Source organism: Genypterus blacodes, unplaced genomic scaffold (assembly GCF_046128005.1).
Source record: "Genypterus blacodes isolate CSIRO-AG114 ecotype Tasmania unplaced genomic scaffold, CSIRO-AGI_Gbla_v1 ptg000039l_1, whole genome shotgun sequence".
NCBI classification, from domain to species: Eukaryota; Metazoa; Chordata; class Actinopteri; order Ophidiiformes; family Ophidiidae; genus Genypterus; species Genypterus blacodes.
The window spans coordinates 9776184-9796529 of record NW_027466852.1 but is presented as its reverse complement, the minus strand read 5'-3'; positions in this window follow the sequence as shown (position 1 = coordinate 9796529).

Genomic DNA, 20346 nt, shown 5'->3' with positions numbered 1-20346 from the left:
CCCTTTGCCACTGGGGTTCTTTCAGCGTGTAAACTGTGAACGGACTAATAGCTGTTTTTTCAGCAGGCTGCAGATGGATCCGAGTTGAGGTGATAATGCTCCAGATAATGCTTCACAAAGACAGGAAGGAGCCCGATCACAACATGTAAATGCTCCAAAACTGTGTGCGAATGAATGTTGTTAATACAATGAAAACAAACAGACAGATCCATCGTCACGATTTTATCACGACAGTTCAAATCCGTTTTTCTTTTCAATGTTTCTTTGATAGTGTAGAAAAATATTCCAGTTACAAACCTATAAATGGGAATATACGTGTCATATTATATGTGGTGTCATATTTATTTATTCAGGATTTTATATGCAGCTCAACAAGACGGATCAGTTGTTGTATATCTAATAAATAAAGTTCAGTCTGCTCACCGTATTTAGGCTCTTTCTTCCTGATTCAAAACGAAAGAGATCCAGATTTTGATAAATATTCACATCAAGCTAACTTCCCCTCGCAGTCCAGTCGCTCTGTCAGACGAGTTAATGGTTAAATTAAATGGACAATTGATGGCATAAAAGTCACCATAAATCTTGTTTTGTCCCTGCGTGTGTGTGTGTGTGTGTGTGTGTGTGTGTTTTGACGGCTGCAGATTGACTCTAGTCTCCGGCCCGAGCGGCTATGAGTCCAGACAGCACAGGCCCGCGCGCTCTCAGCCAATCACTGCAGCGCTAACAGTTTGGAATGACACGGATGACCAATCAGCTGGGGTTATGCACAGACAGACCCGCCCCCTTAGAATAGGGCGCACCACGTGACGAAGGTCGTGGAGAGTTTGGAGAAGTTGGAGAAGTTGGTTTGAGGCTCCATTAAAGGCAGAAATGTACAGAAAATGTCAACATTAAAAGCGAATTCTTCAGTTTATATGTTAAATATCTCAATTTAAACCTTTATATTTTCGTCTGCATATATATAATCAGCTCTAAATAAATCTGAATCTATAAAATTTCTTATTAAAACACGTGGATTTGTAATTCTTATTTTGCTGTGTATATTTGTTTAATTAAAACTTAACTGTAATTGTTATATTTCTAAATTCACAAAGTTTCATTTAATGTTCTATTTGATTTGATTTTGCAGTGACTCACCCTCTCCACCAGGTGCTGGTCTCATACAAAAGCACCTTGAGTAACAGACTCATTCCTCCCAGGTGTACTACCGAACGCCACAGGAAATCCTTCCTCCCTGTGGCCATCGGACTGTATGATAATAAATAATAAATCTACCTCAGGTCGGGGATGGGCAGTGGGGACATAGGGATCTGAGGCTTTGCCCCAACTGAGACCCCCCTCACCCCTCAAACTGTTTCACTGTCACTTTATAGCATATAGCACAACACGTTGCTGTATATTATATATACGTGTATGCTGTACAAGTTGTATAAGTTGTATACTCACCGTTGAAGGCGCATTCACCGGTGCACTTAGATCACTCCATCAAAAATAGGAAGGTCAAAGTCCCTGTTTTGCCTGCTTCTCTATTAAAAAAATAAATAAACAAATACATCTATATATAAAATAGAACTCTGCAACTCTATATCATATAATTGACAGGTTGTCCCTTCAGCATATTTGCAATTTAAAAAAAAAATACACACATAAATGTATAAATGCATGACAATACCAAAATGATCTACTTATTACAAAATAATTTATGTGACACTTGGGGTTAGGGTTATAAATAAAAATACAGTATATACTCAAAAACGCATGTGACAATATGAAAATGTCATACTGTAATTTGGCCCAATATGCATACGTATGACGTGTTCATCTTGGCGGTAAACACCCTCTCTACATATGCATACTTATGTGATATGTAAAGGAATAAAAATCACAACATGAAAGTATACATTAAGAAAATGTGTTATTGTGCTCAATTGCACCTCCAAATCATCAAATTAACTCCATTTCAAGATTATCTTTGAAGGAATTCTGGAAAATCTATACTGCACCTTAAAAAGCTGGTGACTTTGGCTAAAGATGTCACTTAAAACTTAAATTATAAGCTTTTTCCTTCTACCATAAATATGTATGTCACAGTAGAGTTTGTGGTGGGTGGGCCCTCTGTCTTTTGTTAATTTTCAGTTATCAGAAAAAATTATCACAATATCATATCATACAGTTTTTAAAACCAAGATGTAAAATTAAAACTGTAACACAATAACAGTATTGTCAGCATCATACTTCAGCATTTTTAATCAATGTTTTGTGTGTAGTGCTATAGAAGACAGAAAGCAACAGCACAATATGAGAACCATTCAAGAGCTGCAACATGACATGTGTGCCAGAGGTCTGATGGCCATTTGGTGGTCATCTCTGGAGTAACACATTGTGAAAAGCAGGTTGCATTAACCTCTGCTTTGTCATGAATACATTATTCTCAGCACTGGATAACTATTTTTATGTCCTGATAGAGACAGCAATTGTTTTTCTGAACAAGCTGTGTTAACGCTTAGAAATTGTGATTGTGGTCTGGCTAGAGTAAGATCAATCTACCTCACCCTCACATCTGCGGAGCACCTGTGTAGGAGTAGGAACTAAATTATTACCTGCTAATGAGCCCAAAGCTTCTCGTAACATGAAACTCAAGGTTGTAATTACCAAATTACAGAACAGTCGGCAATTGCAAGAATACTTCCGACAAGCATAAAAAGGTGAGTTGGTCCATCCTAAGAAGTGGAACAAAGGACATCAGCACAATCTGAAAATCATCGGTCAAGCACAGTCTGTGCATATGGCCCTGAGAAGTTATTTCTGACCCTGGTTTGAACACAGTGAGCAGTCCAGAAGTTATTCTGTTACATCTCCACTTTGTGATTTGAATTCAGAAAATAGTTAACATTAAAACCATGCAAGAGGTAACTTTTCTTTTACAGCATTTCTTTAAAATGAACATCTGCATCAGCTGAGCAGGAACCGGAAAAAAGAAATTGGAATACAACTCATCACTCAGTGTCAAGTACAGTATAGACAGCAGCAAGTCTTCACAGAGACACAATGAAAAGTGCCGACAGACACACAGAGGGGGAAGCATGTAGCTGTCAATCACATGCCAAATGGCCCCACCCCTCTCATTAAGAAAGCAAACAATGAAGAGGAGGGGGAAGATGGGGGTGGTCGAAATCAGACACCAGAGCCACAAAACCACCTGACCCCATCTAGTACACATCACCCCCTAAAAAGGGGGGTGGGGGGGTTAACTTCAAATCCTTTTAGGATTATGCCCCCCCCACCCACTTGCTCTGTTCCTTGCTCTTTCACTCTTCTGCCCCTCGGGCAATCACGTTAAAACTTGCATGGTCAGCGCTCATTCAAATATCTCTAACAATGCAGAAGAGTGGTAACCATGTGAGCACTGGAAGGCTCACAAGGAATGCACATGTTTAATACCCCATGGCCCTGCAGTTCAAAAATATGAGAAAGGAAAATATGGTGATTTTATGTGTGCGCATTTGCATTACTTCATGTTCATACATGGCACTCAAATGTATTTGCATGAACGCTGCTTGATTTTTGGGTTCATGCAATTACCTGTAAATAACAGGCTTTCAAATGGCCACAAATGTTTCATCACTTCACTGAAGATAACTCTTCCTCGATCCTATCAAAAACCCCAAACGGTACATCTACCATCAGTTTGAAGTGGCCACCACTCTTCAGACCTACCCCACTACATGCAAGGAGGGGTGTGTATACCGCACATACTCCCCCAGGTCTTCCCACTGCCTGTGTAGTGGGTGGAATTAAGGTGCCTTTAGCAATAAGCCCAAGGCCGTCTTGCGCCGCACCTGACTGACGTCACTCGATGCGACGCTAATGCGTTAATTGCTAGTCTCTGGCCTCCTTTTAAAGCACTGTGCCGGTGGTAGCCCAGTAAGTGGCAGGACTACTTTGAAGTGTCTTCGGTGTCCGTAGTGTCGTTTCGTTTTTTCATCTTGAGTGGGTTGTAGCCTGTGAATGTTCTGCACCTGGAGTGAAGGTAGGCTGGCTTACGTGGTACCTTTTGCATCGTAGGTTATGATCAGCGTTTCAAAACTCCCCCCCTTCGCCTCAGGGTGCTGGGTTGGAGTGTTGCTCCGGGAGTATTATTGATTCGCGTGTGATCGTGGCGATTTCCTTCGTGGGCAGCCACAAGAGTGGCAAGCCTGAGGCTGTGCGGCTACCCTTCTATTTTACATTACATTACATTACGGTCATTTAGCAGACGCTTTTATCCAAAGCGACTTACAATAAGTGCGTTCAACAAAGGTAGATAAAAGAACTCCAGGTCACAAGAAATCGTAAGCGCATTTCCTTCCAAAACCAACAGCTAAGAGCATAACTAGAGCTAGAGTAGAAGTGCAATAAGTTAGGTACTATGATGAATGAGAAAAAAGGACAAATTAGAAATGACAGATTAAAAAACAAGCGCATCAGAAGAGCTAGGACAGAATAGGTGATGTCCTAAGAGGGAGGATCCGGGTAGTGTTTCTTGAAGAGATGGGTCTTCAGCCTGCGGCGAAAGATAGGCAGCGACTCCGCTGTCCTGACATCAGTCAGGAGATCATTCCACTACTGAGGTGCCAGAGCAGAGAAAAGCCGTGACCGCATCGATCGCAAGCAGGGGCCGGGGGGGGGGGCGCCGGGGCAGCCAGCCGCCAGGAGGCAGCAGAGCGAAGTGGTTGGCCGGGGGTGTAGGGCTTGACCATAGCCTGGAGGTATGAAGGAGCTGTTCCTTTCACTGCCCTGTAGGCTAGCACCAGAGTCTTAAACTGGATGCGAGCAGCTACGGGGAGCCAGTGTAGAGAACGGAGAAGGCAAGTTGTGTGGGAGAACTTGGGAAGGTTGAACACCAGACGAGCAGCAGCTTTCTGGACGAGCTCCAGAGGTCTGATGGCGGAAGCCGGGGCGCCAGCAAGGAGGGAGTTGCAGTAGTCCAGGCGGGAGATGACAAGAGCCTGGATCCACACCTGCGCTGCCTTGTCGGTGAGGAAGGGACGAATCCTCCGGATGTTGTAGAGGAGGAATCTGCAGGAACGCGTCACCGAAGTGATGTTTGCCGAGAACGACAGTTGGTCGTACAGGGTCACACCCAGATTCCTCGCAGTCCGAGTAGACGTCACCACAGAGTCATCTATGGTTATGGCCAGGTCTCGGTGCGGGCAGCCCTTCCCCGGGAGAAACACCATCTCAGTCTTGTCCAGGTTGAGCTTCAGGTGGTGCTTCGACATCCACCCCGAGATGTCTGCCAGGCAAGCAGCGATGCACGTCTCCACTTGGGTGTCAGAAGGAGGAAATGACAGAATCAGCTGGGTGTCATCAGCATAGCAGTGGTAGGAGAAGTTATGGGAGTGGATAACCGAACCAAGAGATGTTATGTAGAGGGAGAAAAGAAGAGGGCCCAAGACTGAACCTTGCGGAATAATGAAGTTAATTTAATTGTGATAGAATCCTGTCTCTGCTTCCTTCTTGCACGGACCTGTGTGCTGATTTCATACTCACCTTATTTGGTGACTTGCAGCTAGTTCATTTAGTTCCTAATGGGAGCCTAACTCCTATAGGTGGCATTGTCAACAACTGAAAAACTGATCATATCTCCTGGCCCTGCTACACCTGGAAAGAGACTAATTCAAAGACAATTGGTTCACCAGGGCTTACCAGTTATTTCATATACAATGACCCACAGTATTACAAAAATCAGACTCTAAAGCAAGGATGGATGACAATAGGTAGCTTGTGACTGAAATCAAGTCCAACACAATAAAAGCTATTAGATACAGTTACACAGGTCCAGGCAAAGCAGCAGTCTTGCAACAAATTAATTTCAACAGGAAGCTGGCAGAGGTTAAGATGACGTACTCTTTACTGTGGCTCATACCACACCACAACTCTATATACAAGCAAACAGTTCGATTGCCAGTCGGACACAATCAAACTTTGTTGCCTTACCCGCACAAACAAAGCAGTCATACGACACATCAACCAGGCCTCAGACAAAAGAGGGACGTATTGCCCACACCTGTCCTTCTAAAGTGGGAGAGCTCTCTGACCCTACCTCCAAGGGGCAGTGCTCCCAACCAAGATGCCAGCCCCCCCAAATGCATAGACTCATGGTACATCAGATCTACACAGGACGTAATGGAGCACATCAAAGTTCTGAGCAATTTAAAGAAAAAAATAAGAAAACACAGAGTTATACAGAGTTAACCAGATTGGTTGGGTTCCACAGCGAAACTCACATCATGACTTCACTGGCCGGCTAGTATTCTCCAGTGCTAGCTAGCTAACTTGAATAAAAGAAGTGGTGAGAACAGAGCATTGTAGAGACAAACATCGAGGTGACGAGACGTCCCTGATTTTAACAGGCATACGTAGTTCCAATTTTTGTGTGCCTGTTCCCGGCTTTGATAGTGATTGTTTAACCTTTGCATGTCCCAATGTAAAGTGTATGCTTCACTCCTCCCTCTGGGACCTTTTTTCATACTAAAATTACTCAACACGTATTGTATACTCGTAGAAAGGGTGGGATGCTATTGAGTCTGTTCATGTATTTAGCTTAATTGCCTTCTTGCTTTTAATCTCAGTAATATATATAAACATTCATAGTGATATACTGTAACAGTGACACTTTCTCTGCAGTAGTATTCACTGTAGTTCATGTGTGAAGGATAAGAGCATCACCTTATCCGAATGTATACGTTACCATACAAGAGCAGACAAGAGTAGTGATTGAAGCAAAGGGAGGCAGTAGTGCTCCCTCCTGTTCCTCACTACACAGGGGAGGGAATTGCCATCCTACCTTATCTCCTGGTCCAGTCAACTGGAATCAGTGAGAGTTTGCTCCATCATCAGAGCTGACCATTTGATAGGATTCTGCTAGTGCAGCTAATCAATCTGCTACAGACTACAAAAGTAGCAGAGTCTATGCACAAATCCCTCATTTAAAGACCAGCAAATTTCAAATACAGAGACATTACATTACATTACGATCATTTGGCAGACGCTTTTATCCAAAGCGACTTACATTACCACCCTTCGCAGAGGGGGGCGCAATTGAGGGTTCAGTGCCTTGCTCAGGGGCACCTCGGCAGGGGCTCGAACCGGCGACCCTCTCCGGTTCCCAAGCTGAAGCACTACCCACTGAGCCACTGCCTCCCAAGACCGAGACCCATGGCATGGACCAAAACAGAAAGATATTGATAGCAAGGATGAGGTGCAGTGCCACATTGTTACCAGAGAATCACAATAAGTTGGCCGTGGTGGATGCCTATTTCTTACTAATGTGTTTGTTCTTATGTTTTGAATTATTTTGTAACAACAACATTTTTACTGACAGCTTCAATGATACCGCATAACTGCTGCTGTTGGATTGTTAGCAAAACAAAAAACTTAAAATCAAGATAATATTAGATTTATTTATCTTTACCGGTTTTAATTTTGATATTATTTTCAAAATGTGTTTCATTTTCAGTTAAGTTTAGGTCATCAAGAGAGGAGTGAAAAGTGTCCGACAGCAGCAACCCCGATTTGAAAAGATCTGCAGCACCAAGCGAGCCCACACCAGTCACTGAAAAGATGTGCTCATAAAAGTATAATTTTTGCAAAGAATAGCTTAATTTAGAAATGAAGTTAAACAGTATTACATAGTTGAACTTTTAATAATTTCACTGTAGAGGTGATTTGTCACCTTACTTATTTTGTTAAATAATATTCAAAATAAATTCCAGTGGAGTTTGGAAGCTAAAAATGTGTACATTTGTCGTAGTGTATGTGTGTGTGTGTGTGTGTGTGTGTGTGTGTTGGGGGGGAGAGGGTGTGAAAAAATATTCTTATCTACAGAAGGGGGGCCCTGCTGAAAAAGTTTGGGAACCACTGACTTAAGACATTTCAGGTAATTCATAATATGTTTTGTAAATAGATAGTAAAATAAAAGTAAAGTAAACATTTGCAATATTAACTTGTACTTCTTTGCACTAAAACAAAGGGAACACTTGGAGTTGTCCATTTACATCCATTTATAGATTATTATGCTACGATTTTACTAATCTGGCCCACTTGAATCTAAATTGGGCTAAATATTGCCCCGAACTAAAATGAGTTTGACACCCCTGTTCTAGACTAAGCATTATTCTCATCATTACTATTTTAGCTGCAATCCCGGCAGTGTGTAACACACTGCAAAGCAAGTAAGTCTGTAGCGTGGGAAAGAATGTCCTCGTGGGGATGAAGGCCGATTTTCAAGCTATCTAAGAATCCTTGCGCGCCTGATACAGGGAAACCCCCTTAAGATTACATCTCTCTCTCTCTCTTTCTCTCTGTCACTCAGAACTCATGTTATAATTATTAATATTCATGTTTTGCTGTGTTTTTTGCTATATTACTGTATTTCCCACCTGCAGTTCCTATTGCACACCTAGCTGTTTGTAAAAATGGAATCTCTCCCAAGGTTTCTGCTTTTTCTTTATTCAGGTTTTTAGTTTTTTCCTCATCTTCCCAGAGGCCTATAGACTGGGTCAGGATCCATCTGTTGTTGTGGCCCTGTAAAGCCCTTTGAGATATTCTATGCGAATTTGGTCTATGCAAATACATTTCATTAATCTTGATTGATGTTTTTTTTTGCAATACAAATGTCACTCTTAATTCTTTATTTATTGACTCTCTCATTAAAGGTAATACCTAACATTACTGTGATAAGAAGGTGACAATTCGTAATCATAGAGGACTTTTGAGTATACTGTCAAAGTTTCAATGTCACCTTAAAAGAACAACATGAATGTTGAATGTTGTCAAGGGGTGAGTTTTTTATCCAAGTGTCAATTTGTTCAACAGAGTTGACAACCAGAATTAAAGAAAAGGAAGGAATAAAAGTTTCTGGGATTTCCTGACAGTCAGTGAATGCACCAGACAGCTATAAACAAAAACCTGTGTCAGCAAAAGGTAGTTGAGCAATCCCTGAGTCGTATCAACACACAATGTTAATCTTAAACTTGGAATGAATGACAAGGGCAACGGTAATAACTTGCGTGTTGTATGTGTTAAATGCTTATTTGTTATTGATCTTTTGTTGTTGCAGAGGAACGTGTGCATATTTTGTAGAGAAATTAGCTCCCTTGTCACATTTTAATAAACAGATGAAACTTTGTGAGTGAAGGTCATTTTGCCTTCACAAGGCCAGAGCTTTTTTTTTTCTTTCTTAGCAGCCTCTTGTTCGTGATGGCAGGCTTCTTTACAGCACCTTTTCTCTCCCTGGGTTACTTGGAAAACTCCATCAATATGTTAATGACTTAATCTTTAAACCGCTTACAGAAGCTGTTAATAAACGTTGATTTGAACACTTGCCACCAGTGACTCACATTAATCCAGGGCAAATAGCTGATACACAAACTTCAACATTGAGCAAATTGAGGAGGATTATCAATACAAATGGAAGGCAGAGAAATTGATCACACTTTCACCGGCGGAGATGAAATGAGGCAAATTCATACAATTGGATGATGACTCCCCCTTTTCAGCTGATAAGAGGAAAGACAGTTTTAAAGGGAAAACATACACCAAAATAGAAGTTTCCAATCCCTCTTAGTGCACCCACACTCAAAATGCACATGCACTTGCACTTGGCTCAGTTTACTGCATAGAATACATCAGCAGGTAGCTGGTTGTTGCTGATATATGATCACGGACAGTTGTGCAGTAGACTGGACAATTGGGCCCCTTGCCTGTTTGCAAGTAAGGTTTTTAATTCTTGGGTTGTGAACATTGCTCTAATCGTTTATATTGTAGAACCTGGCCACTGCTGTTTGGCCTGTGTGTCTTTAGTTTAGCTCTTACTATAGTGTTTATTGAAAGTGATATTGTATGTACTGAACTGCAATGTATTTTTTTTAAATTAAAACTTTATACTCTCTCTCCACTTCATTTCAAGTATCAGTCCATTAATCCAAGTTCAGCTTTTGGGTTCTGTTTGCTGTACTGTGATAAAATATCACCATTCTTTATTGTCTTTATGTCTTTCTTTTCTTTCACTGAACTATCAGTCATTCATTTTTTTCTTCAATTTCTCTGTTCTTCAACTGTAAAAAATAATTCAGATACACCATCTATACCTGACAGTAAAACTAAATACTACTTTTGCCTACCAATTTTCATGTTTTGCTCCAATTGACGACTAAACATTTTTAAGTAATTGAATAGAACATGAAACATAGGAATAGACTATTGAGATTGTGGCTGCTTGACTCTGTGGCTGTCCATCTGTCACCTCGACCTCTCAAACCATGACCCTGGGGACTCACCCGAAAAAGCCAGTGAAGAAAACAAGATGCTGATTTTGTATAGGTTGCAGATGCATTCCCTTAAGGTCTTTCTTCTAGCTGTAATGATGAAACCTTCCACCTTAAACGATCCAGGGAAAGTTGGAATCTTAGGCAACTGGACTTGCTGGTAAAGGACTTTACACCTTTTATCCGAAGGTTTCTTCAGCTCAGCAGAACTGAACAAGTTGCTTTAGATTAACTTTGCTTGGATACCATGACCTGGATGACTACGAACCTTCACAGACTTTCATAAACAAATGACATTAAGATTACAATCTCAGTCTACGCTACAGTAAAAAGATAGGGTAAATGAGAGTGGCCTGCACCTACACCTCTTCTCCTCATCCACTGATGAAAACCAAACAAAACTTGATTGAGTTTTTTTTCCTTTTATTTTCTTGCTTAATTTTTGTTAGTATTTATATACATAGTAATTGCTCATTTTTTTAATGTTTTTACAAATCCTTTCTGACAAAGTTTTAATTCTTGATGGAAAACAATTGCATTGCTTTTTTTAGCAGTAATTCAGCTATAACATTAACCCACATCACATTAAGTATACGAGGGGTAGCACCTTGCTAACAAGCTAAAATCTAACTGAAGCACCACACACATGGGTTTAAAGTCCTTGTTGTCGTTATAGTACATTATTCTTGTTGGCTTTAGATAACACATCTTTGGTTGACCCTGAGGGTTAGGGGAGCATTACAAATTAATCTCGGTTTTAATATGTCTGCTTTAAGCCTGGGATCTTAACTCGAAAAGAAAGAGAAAGGGGGGAGGGATAGAAGAAAGAATTCACAAAGGAAAACAAATACATTAAACCCTGTAAACACAGGCAGCTTTTCTTGTTTGTTATCCCTCCGTTTTACCTTTAATCCAATAGTGCCTAATCCAATTTGTCTTTCGGGCTCCGGCCCAAATTTCTCATCTAGAGCTTTCTCTTGAAGATGTGTCTCAACCTTATGGAGTCACTGATGTCTCCCCACTTAACACTACTGCTTGAGTAAACTGTGGATTATTTTTTGAAAAGGTTTATGTGGTTAAAATGGAAACATATGCAAATTGTTTGTCCATGATTTCAGTATAAAAGCATTCAAGAAAGTTGTAGATTCAGCCTGAATATGCACGAAGACCCATAATCAGATTTTGGGCAGTCACCCACTGAAGGGGAATATAGGGGAACACAAAGGGATTAATTACTTGGAGTGGGCCTGTGCTTTGGAGCTGCCTTATTAGGAGGGAGTGAAAAGGCTGGCCGTATCCCTGTGCTATTTTTGTGATGGCAGGGCTTGCAGAAAGTGAGGCTACAGAGGCAGTCTAGCTACTGAAGTCACCAAAACTAATCCCAAGTATAAAGCTCCCCTGATTGAAAGGACCTTCCTTGATTGCAAAAATGGAAATAGTGCAATTTCGATTTAACGTCAATCTGGCCAAAATGCTAACTGAAAACTGTCAATCATCACAAATCTGTCTTTTATTGAAAGGTAAAATGAGATGATTTTATGTATATAGATTCTGTTTCCTTACAATGTAATACATTGAAATGTTCTGGTTTGACTGAGATTTAAACGTCTAACTGAAATGCAGGGGATCCTGCTCTGTTACAGCATAATAGTAAACAAAATAATCACAACACATTCACCCAAATTAAAACTGCTCATACATCACACAGTTAAGAATATATTTGCTTTATTCAATTACCAGTGTCTCCTATTCCACCACACATTTGGCTTTATCCTATTATGAGGACAGATTCAAGGGCCTTTAGTGGAAAAAAAAGCACTTGAGCTATTTTGAGGAGTGTGGGGATGTGAGAACCTAAAAGCAGAGCTCACCTGATAGATCCCTGAGAGGTGTTGTCATCAAAGGCAGACAATATGCGCAGTGGAGTGAATTCTAGTGCTTGTGCTTAACAGACACCGGTAACAATGAAGCCCTTAATCATCTCATGACAAATGCCAAAAGGCATCATCCTATTAAGCAGTGTTCTTTGCCGCTAATATGAGCTACTGCCCAGGAACCTTTCATAGGGTGCCGGGCTATTAAAGCGCTTCTGAACCAACCAGCGGGAACCTAGGCCCATTCACCTTTCATCTGGGAGCCTGTTGTTTGGCTGCTATAGTGGAGGCTGGCTCAATATGTTAGTGATCTCATTACATCAGTTGTGAGAACCAGCCTCAAAATTTGAAAATCTCCCTTCCCTTTCTCATCCCTCCTATTCAATCTCCCAACCAGTAATTCTTCCTGTGTCAAAGGCTTCGCTCCTGCACAGCCATAAATTGATTATTACTTCAAGATCGCAAATATGCCATTTTCCTTAAAGGTTTACTCATCCAAACCCACAGCAGCACACTTTTTATCTTTTCTTTTCAGGAAGGAACACTGAATAGGCAGCCAGGTTGAAAAGGGAAGAGGCCCCAGGCATCACAAAAAAAAACGTTCAGATTTCTCATTTAGTTGTCTTTATGCTGCTAGCGCCATGTGGTCCTTGAAGGTGTTGAAAACATGGGAAGCACAGGACGGATCAGAGCAATCTCATTAGCATTGGCTCAGAATTGGAGTGGCCAAGCTGTATGGGGAGTCTTCTGTCAGGGCAGAGACGGCCGCCTCTGCGGCTGTGGCCTTTGCCTCTTTGTGCCTTGTTCTTTCACGATTTTTTATCATGTCAGGATGCTTTCCTTGGTAGGATGCTGTCAAAAGGATCATGGGAAAAGATTATATAATTGCTGTCCTATACTGTTACATCCGCTGTTCATGTCAATTTATGAGTAAAATCACTCTCCCAAATCTAAACTTCGTAGTTTCCAACACATTTTTTGAATTTGAACTACTCTCCCAAAGCCAAACATTTTTGAAATATTAAAATCTTGAAGACTTTCAAGCTTTTAGTGAAAGCAAACTATATACCATTGTAGTGGCTACAGTTATGAATGTATAGACCTTTCCCACGTGAAGTACCAGTTGAAGTCACCTCTTGTTTGACCTTTGTCTAAAGTAAGCAGTTAAAAATTCCATAAAAGATAAAAAGAAAATGTGTTAGCAGTTTGTTACTGAGGTGCTATAGCAATATAATAAACATTTTTATGTTTTGATGACAACCTGCACTTGTTTGAGGCATTCATTCATCCCACAGAGGTATGATGCCACTTTTCAGCGATATCCTAACTAAAGCAGGGACCACTATTGCTTGGATTGCACTGCTTGGTTATGTCCACTACAATTACACCCATCAAGATCACCTTAACAGTAGGTACTGACCAATTGTAAAGTGTTGTCACTCATTCCCCGCCCTCTATTAAACTGGAGCTATATTGCAACAACCATCTACATCTCCAAAATCCAAATGTCCTCATCTCTATTTCCAATGCAACTGCTTTATTTATTCCACAGTGTGCAAACGTCTTATAAGAGACATTGGATTCTATGTGTGGACTAGTATACTGATTTATACATAATGGGCACAAATTGCTTTGAAAAATGTCCCCAACAGGATGTCAACAGCTCATTTCCACCAGAGCTCTGTGTGTGTGTGTGTGTGTGTGTGTGTGTGTGTGTGTGTGTGTGTGTGTGTGTGTGTGTGTGTGTGTGTGTGTGTGTGTGTGATAGGGAGGCAGTCGGTGTAGGTCTGCTCCACTTTCCCTTTCCATTAGTCACAACAGCAGCAGAAGGCTGGACTGAAACGGTCAGAATTTAACTGAGGATTTTCTGTTCATCAGTTATTACTAATTAGCTCATTAGTGTAATTTCCCTCCAACATTTGATTTTACAAACTGAATTGATCGCACTACATCACTATTGACATCTCTTATCATGGTAGTGCCATATAACATTGTGATGTAGGTGAAGATGGTCTGTTGAAGACATTACTTGAATCATGTGCCTTTCACGCTGCAAGAACATTCTCAGGACCCCAACAATTTTTTATCTGTTTTTATGAATTACTGCAATGTGTGTTAAGTGCCTGATTATCATGCTCTTATGCCCAGACAAATCACTGATATTCTGATTGGTTTCAAGGTGAAGAGAGGTTTTGTTATTCCCTTTTATTTGAATTATTGAATAAACAATAAAACTATCCATTCTTTTGCTAATTCTGAGAAGACGCTGCACTGGGATGGCTGTTCTTTGGCGCCTGCTCACATTAAAGTGAGGAATCAAAGCAAGCTGATGGCTGGAGAGTGATAAATCCAAAACACTTCAAAATGTGTCATTAGTCTTGAGATTCATTCTTTCATTACCAGGTTTATCAGAGCGACCAGCCATAAGACGGGGATTCATGCACCCCTGAGCACCAAGACTCAAGGTGTTCTCCATTTACAGAACAATTTACCTTCTTTAATTATTATTTAAATTATATATTGCAAATGAAGATACTGCCCATGGTGGTTACGCATGGCCTATAAAAGAACATTTTAATGATTACTTTTCACATCTTACCATACTAATCTCCCATGGTCAAAAAATGAATGACACCGGGAAGACTTTCTTTGCCATTGGAAGGATGACACATCAGTCATCACGCAAAGTGACTGTTCTGGACCAGATGTTGCAGAACAAACCAACAATTGGGCTGAAAATAGAAAAGGAGCAGGGCTGGGGAGGTTGGAATAAATTAATTGCAAAGTTTTCAGTCTTTGATGGAATTAGGCTCAATCGTTCCCCCGATGTGGTGAGTGAATGTCTATGCTTTAAACGTTTTTTCTTTTCTCGCTACCCCCTCCCCCCTCTTTGCTTTCCTGAAGGTTCGGGCCACCCAGAGAAGAGTGAGCGATGCAAAACTGAGGAGTAATCCCTCTGTTTATCTCAGCTTCGAGGCTCAGCCCCAACCTCTGCCTCTATTATCCTGAGGATTTAAGGCAAACTTTCATTTGTTAGCTGGCCTCCGTTCTCTATCGCAACCCCTGAGCTCAGGATGCCCCCTCCATGAGCCTCTGTCCCAGTGTGAGTAGATTTGCATACAGCAACAATGCATGTTGCCGGGGCAGTGGCTAGTTATCGGTGGGACAGAGCTGCTCATACACACAGTTTGCTCAGGCAGCACATGGCTTTTGTAGAATGTGGCCCTCGGAGGGAAGGAGCAGCACCTGCATGGCATTGCAGCCAGGCCCCTCAATGCTGCCAAAACAGCAGATGTACCCACAATCTGGATGGTGACTCCTTTTCCTCATTCATTCATTTCCTCTTTCAGAGTGTGTTGATAACTCAAAGATCATGCCCTTTTACCTGCTAAAATGTTGGAATACAATGCAAACAAACCAACATTTGTCTGTGTTCTCACGGGTTGTTTTCTGTCCTGGAAACGTGAGGAACAACAGGTCAAGGTTCAACCTTCACACATGAAAAGAGATTGAACTCACAAATTCAGATTACATGGCACAAACTTAATTATGAAGTATCAGGATTATAAAGTTGTATTTCTTCTTTTGCAGAGGCTGTGACTCTGTGACAGAGTACAGAGTACTGTATACTCGCGCAGTCTCCATTGCAATGCTCCCAGAACACAAAGAGTGGCACTACATTTAGTTAAACTACCCCTGCAATTACAGTGTGAGCCAAGAAACAGCAGAGAAAGGGTCCAGATAACACAAATAGCAAAGGTGGCTGTTCACTGAATGCAAGAGCTTCTGAATTAAGAGGAGAACCTAAGGCCACATTATGCTTCTTTCTTCACAGTCTGACTCACTCAGAGACGCAGACGGAAGCTAACTGTGTTTGACACAGTGTTATAAAGAAAACAACAAGAGAGAAAAAGTGGCCATATAATGGTATAAAGTGACCAATCGCTGCATTATGTGGGTGTGGGGCAATGGAGTCTGAGTTACCTCCACCACCTCCTTCCACCTTTTTGCTCTGTGTGTTGGATGGAGAATACTGAAGAATTTAATCTCCAAGACTGAAATATAATTTTTTAAGTTCAACACGAAGTTTAGTTTAGTTCAGGGGTGTCAAACTCAAATACTCAGTGGGCCAAAATAAAAAACTGGGACTCAGTCGCGGGCCAGACCCCATAGTTCTTGAAAATAGGACTACAATTGTGTATGTTTTCCCTTCTCTCCGGATATATAATGATTAACTTTTTCATATGGAAACATACTTAATTTAAGCTTAAACATTAAGTCTGGAACAAGCACAGCTTAAAATTATAAACACATGAGAAATAGATTTTCAAATAAGAGTGGCATTCGTTTCTTATTTTTATCTAAATAAATAAAATAAATGATTATTATGCCTCTCTCTATCTGTAACCTTTCAAGTTCATTTTCAATAGAAACCAGGCATGACAAAAGTGCAGAAAGAAAGGCCCAGTTTGCTAAACTCTGATTTACTCTGATGCACATAGATATGTGCTGCCGAACATAGAGAGCATTTGAGCAGCTTGGGGACAGAGTTGGGGCATTGTGTCAGGGATGAAACAAGGAAACAGAGTCATACTTTGACTTGAGCGTGTCACTACACTGGAGTTCAATCAGCTCCATTTGGAGGTTGGTTGATGCGCGTTCCACGTCAAATGCAAACTGATAACTAAGCACTCCAAACCTACATTTCTGGGCTTCAAAGTCGGCAAATCGCTGCGTAAACTCGGCGCTGAGTACGTAGTTTTTCAGCAAACTGTGCACTTGGCAACATGGAGGTAGAGATCTGCTCTTTCATGGTTTGGCGGCACGGAAAATGGCCCGAGTTTCCTTGCAGCGTCCTACTCTCCCACAGCCACAACTTAGTTTGAAGATTCCTCACCGCAGCGTATTTCTTGCAAACAGCCTATGCTATTAGCGGAGGGGGAAATCAAATGAAGTCAAACAAAGTTAGTGTGCCGGCAAGCAGAGCAGTACCCGAGCAGATTTCACCTGATGATGAAAGTACATCTTCAGTTTAAGAGCCACCTGCTGTGTGTTCCTGCTGTTGCAAACAAAGACTTCGGGAAATAAAGCATTTTCATACCACTTCCTGCACTCGTTAAATTTTAACTGGTCGAAAATTTTGAATCCTGCCTTAAGACGTACCTCTTTTGGGTTCAATTCGATAACTGTTTACTCACCAATGGGCAGGTGATTGGCCAACCCAGGTTTAGTGCAGGGCTTAGATCCGGGGTATCCAACCTTTTTTCCTCTGAGAGCTAATTTGACAAAATAAAAGTGTCCGACGGCACACCTGGCGATCTCTCACAGCACACTAGTGTGCTGCCGCACACCGGTTGAAAAACACTGCTCTACGTTATCAAAATGACGAGCACTTTCCCTGAAAAACCTTTTGCATGCAATGTGTTAGTGTCTTCTGCTATAGTGGATTTTCCAGGCACTGCAGGCAGTAAAAATGACCTAAAAGCCAAATCCAAAATGGCTATCGTCACGGAGCAGCTCTGACGGTAAGAATAACTTTTATATTGTTACTGATATTTCAATATGAATATTTTCTGTATTGAAGGAAGTTATAATCAGTTTATATTTTGTAGCTGATTTCATAGAAAGCTTGTGTTGAAAATGTGTGTTTCATGCTGCCGGGTCTGTCTAAATGGGCGTAAGCATGGTGAAGCAGAAAGATACAAGGTAGGTAAACTGGAGAGGGTCCACGGTTTGACCAGGGGCCGAAGGAGTGACGGGACCAGCCTCGCCAAGTACTTCATCAGGGGCGACGTCAGCGGCACCGTTCTGCAGTCATTGGGGGTGTTGGGACGTGGGTGTTTTCCACAGCACAGGGACTTTCTCCAGACTGAGGCTCAGATTGAAGATGTGCTGCAGGACTCCACACAGCTGGGCAGCACATGCTTTCAGGACTCTTGGGCTGACGGAGTCGGGACCTGCAGCCTTCCCTGGGCTGAGTCTGCACAGCTCTTTCCTGACCTGCTCTGCTATGAAGATAGTGGCGCAGTCCATAGGAGACTCTGCTTGGGAACTGCCAGTTCGATGTTCCCTGTGGGCCAAAAAGTGTGGATTGGCAGCTGGCAGCCAAAGAGTTGTCAGTTTTCCTCCAGGCCACTGCCGAGGTGCCCTTGAGCAAGGCACCAAATCCCAACCTGCTCCACTGGCGTCGGCTGATGGCTGCCTGCGGTGCCCCCTCCGATGCATGTGTGTGTAGAAGGGGGGCGTAAACTTTTCTGATGTGTGTGATAAACTGATAAATTCTATCAGAGATGGCAACCTTTCCTCTCCTATTTCACAGATCTACAGGCTATGCCAGACCAGTGACTGATTACATTATGTATGTATGTATGTATGTATGTATGTATGTATGTATGTATGTATGTATGTATGTATGTATGTATGTATGTATGTATGTATGTATGTATGTATGTATGTATGTATGTATGCGTTATCAGCCAAGTTCTTTTAGGAATGTATTGCTAAAGTAACCATTTCATTAATGTAGCTCCAGCAAGATTACAGCTGGTTCAGCCTTGTAAGCAGCGGCAGAGTCTTATTGACCTCCTATGCAAGAGACTAAAGACACAAGAATGGCATTATTACTCAACTTTGATGGAGAATAAAGTGTTTTTGACATAATACCCTTGCAAACACCGAGTAGATGAGTGCCCCACTGACACATCAACTACGTCATTTTACATCTTTGGCATTCCCACTCCAGCTTGTTTTTCACAGGACTTAACAGGATGTAGCTAAAGGATGAAAGGTTTGATAGTGTCAAAAAACAAGTATTTTAATAATTAGACATTTCAAATCATGTTCAATTCTCAGAGTACAAAAATAAGTTGCTTAATATCATTATGTTACACAAAAGTCATCATGATGCAAATGACAGATATAATTATTCACACATTCAGAACTTTATCTGCTTTCGCCACTATTCCCCATTTTTGTTTGCTTTAAACACACACATACTCACCGTATATACCATCCCAGATGTTGCCCCACACCCCCGCCCCAGATGTGGGTCTCTCTCTTTTTTTTGGTGCCTTTCAAACATTCTTTAACAGTGGAACAAAGGCTCTCCAGGATTGGGGAGATTAGGTTTCAGGATCCTCCAGGCATTGTCAAAGAATCTGTAGATAAAAAAAGCATTGGTCTGGTTTTGTGTGGTGAGTTGTGGGGGCGTGGGATGGCATTATTTAGCAGCGGCTGGGAGCAGCTGTTTGGGAAGCTAGGAAAAAGACAGATGGAAGGGATTTTGATATTTGAATCGCCAGTGCTTCCTACTTCAAAACAAATTGAGCAACAATTGTCTATTTTCATTTTGTACATGACGGAAGGGGATTCTGCTGAGAGTATTGTATTTGCATACAATACAAGCTCTAATCAAGGTACAACAAAAAGTATAATGAAGCTAAATTCTAGTATAACAGAACATGCTGTAGGTAGAGAAAAATACTCCCAAAACAATAAGGTAGGAAAATGTCCGTTGTTTGGTGACAATGTGGAGTCATTGTGAGGGAGTGTAAACCTGAATGAGGAAGTCTCATATGGACTTTGAAGGCATTCAAGTACTTGAATTTGATGCAGGCAGCAACTGGGACCCATGGAGGGATTTGAATAGCAGAGTGACATGTTATTTTGAGCTGGTTGAAGACCAGATGGGCCTTCTTATGGTTCAAATGCACATGCCAGTAGGACTGCTCAAACAGCATTATCAACCATCAAGGTAATCAAGGAGTGAGATGACAAGAGCCTGAACACTGTAAACACTGTATTGATTGATTTTATGACTCTTTGTTATACAACTTGAATCTGCAGTCAAAGACAATGAAGCAATGAGCTCTTTGGCTATCAGTCGGGACATCTAAGTTCCTGGCAGACTTTGTGGGATTGACTTGAGAGAAGTAAAGCTGGATGCTGATTGGTAGTTGTATGCACATATTGGCTGGAATGACAAGAAGCTCTAGTGAGGCATGGTGATATCCATGCTGCAACTGAACAGTCTTCCGGCGGGAAGGAGAGGAAGAGCTGCTTGTCATCTGCATATGGATGGTAAGAGAAGCCATGTGAGCGAGGCCTTATTGTCTTTGGTGCATAAGAGTAGATTGGAATAAGTTTGATACAAACAAAATTAA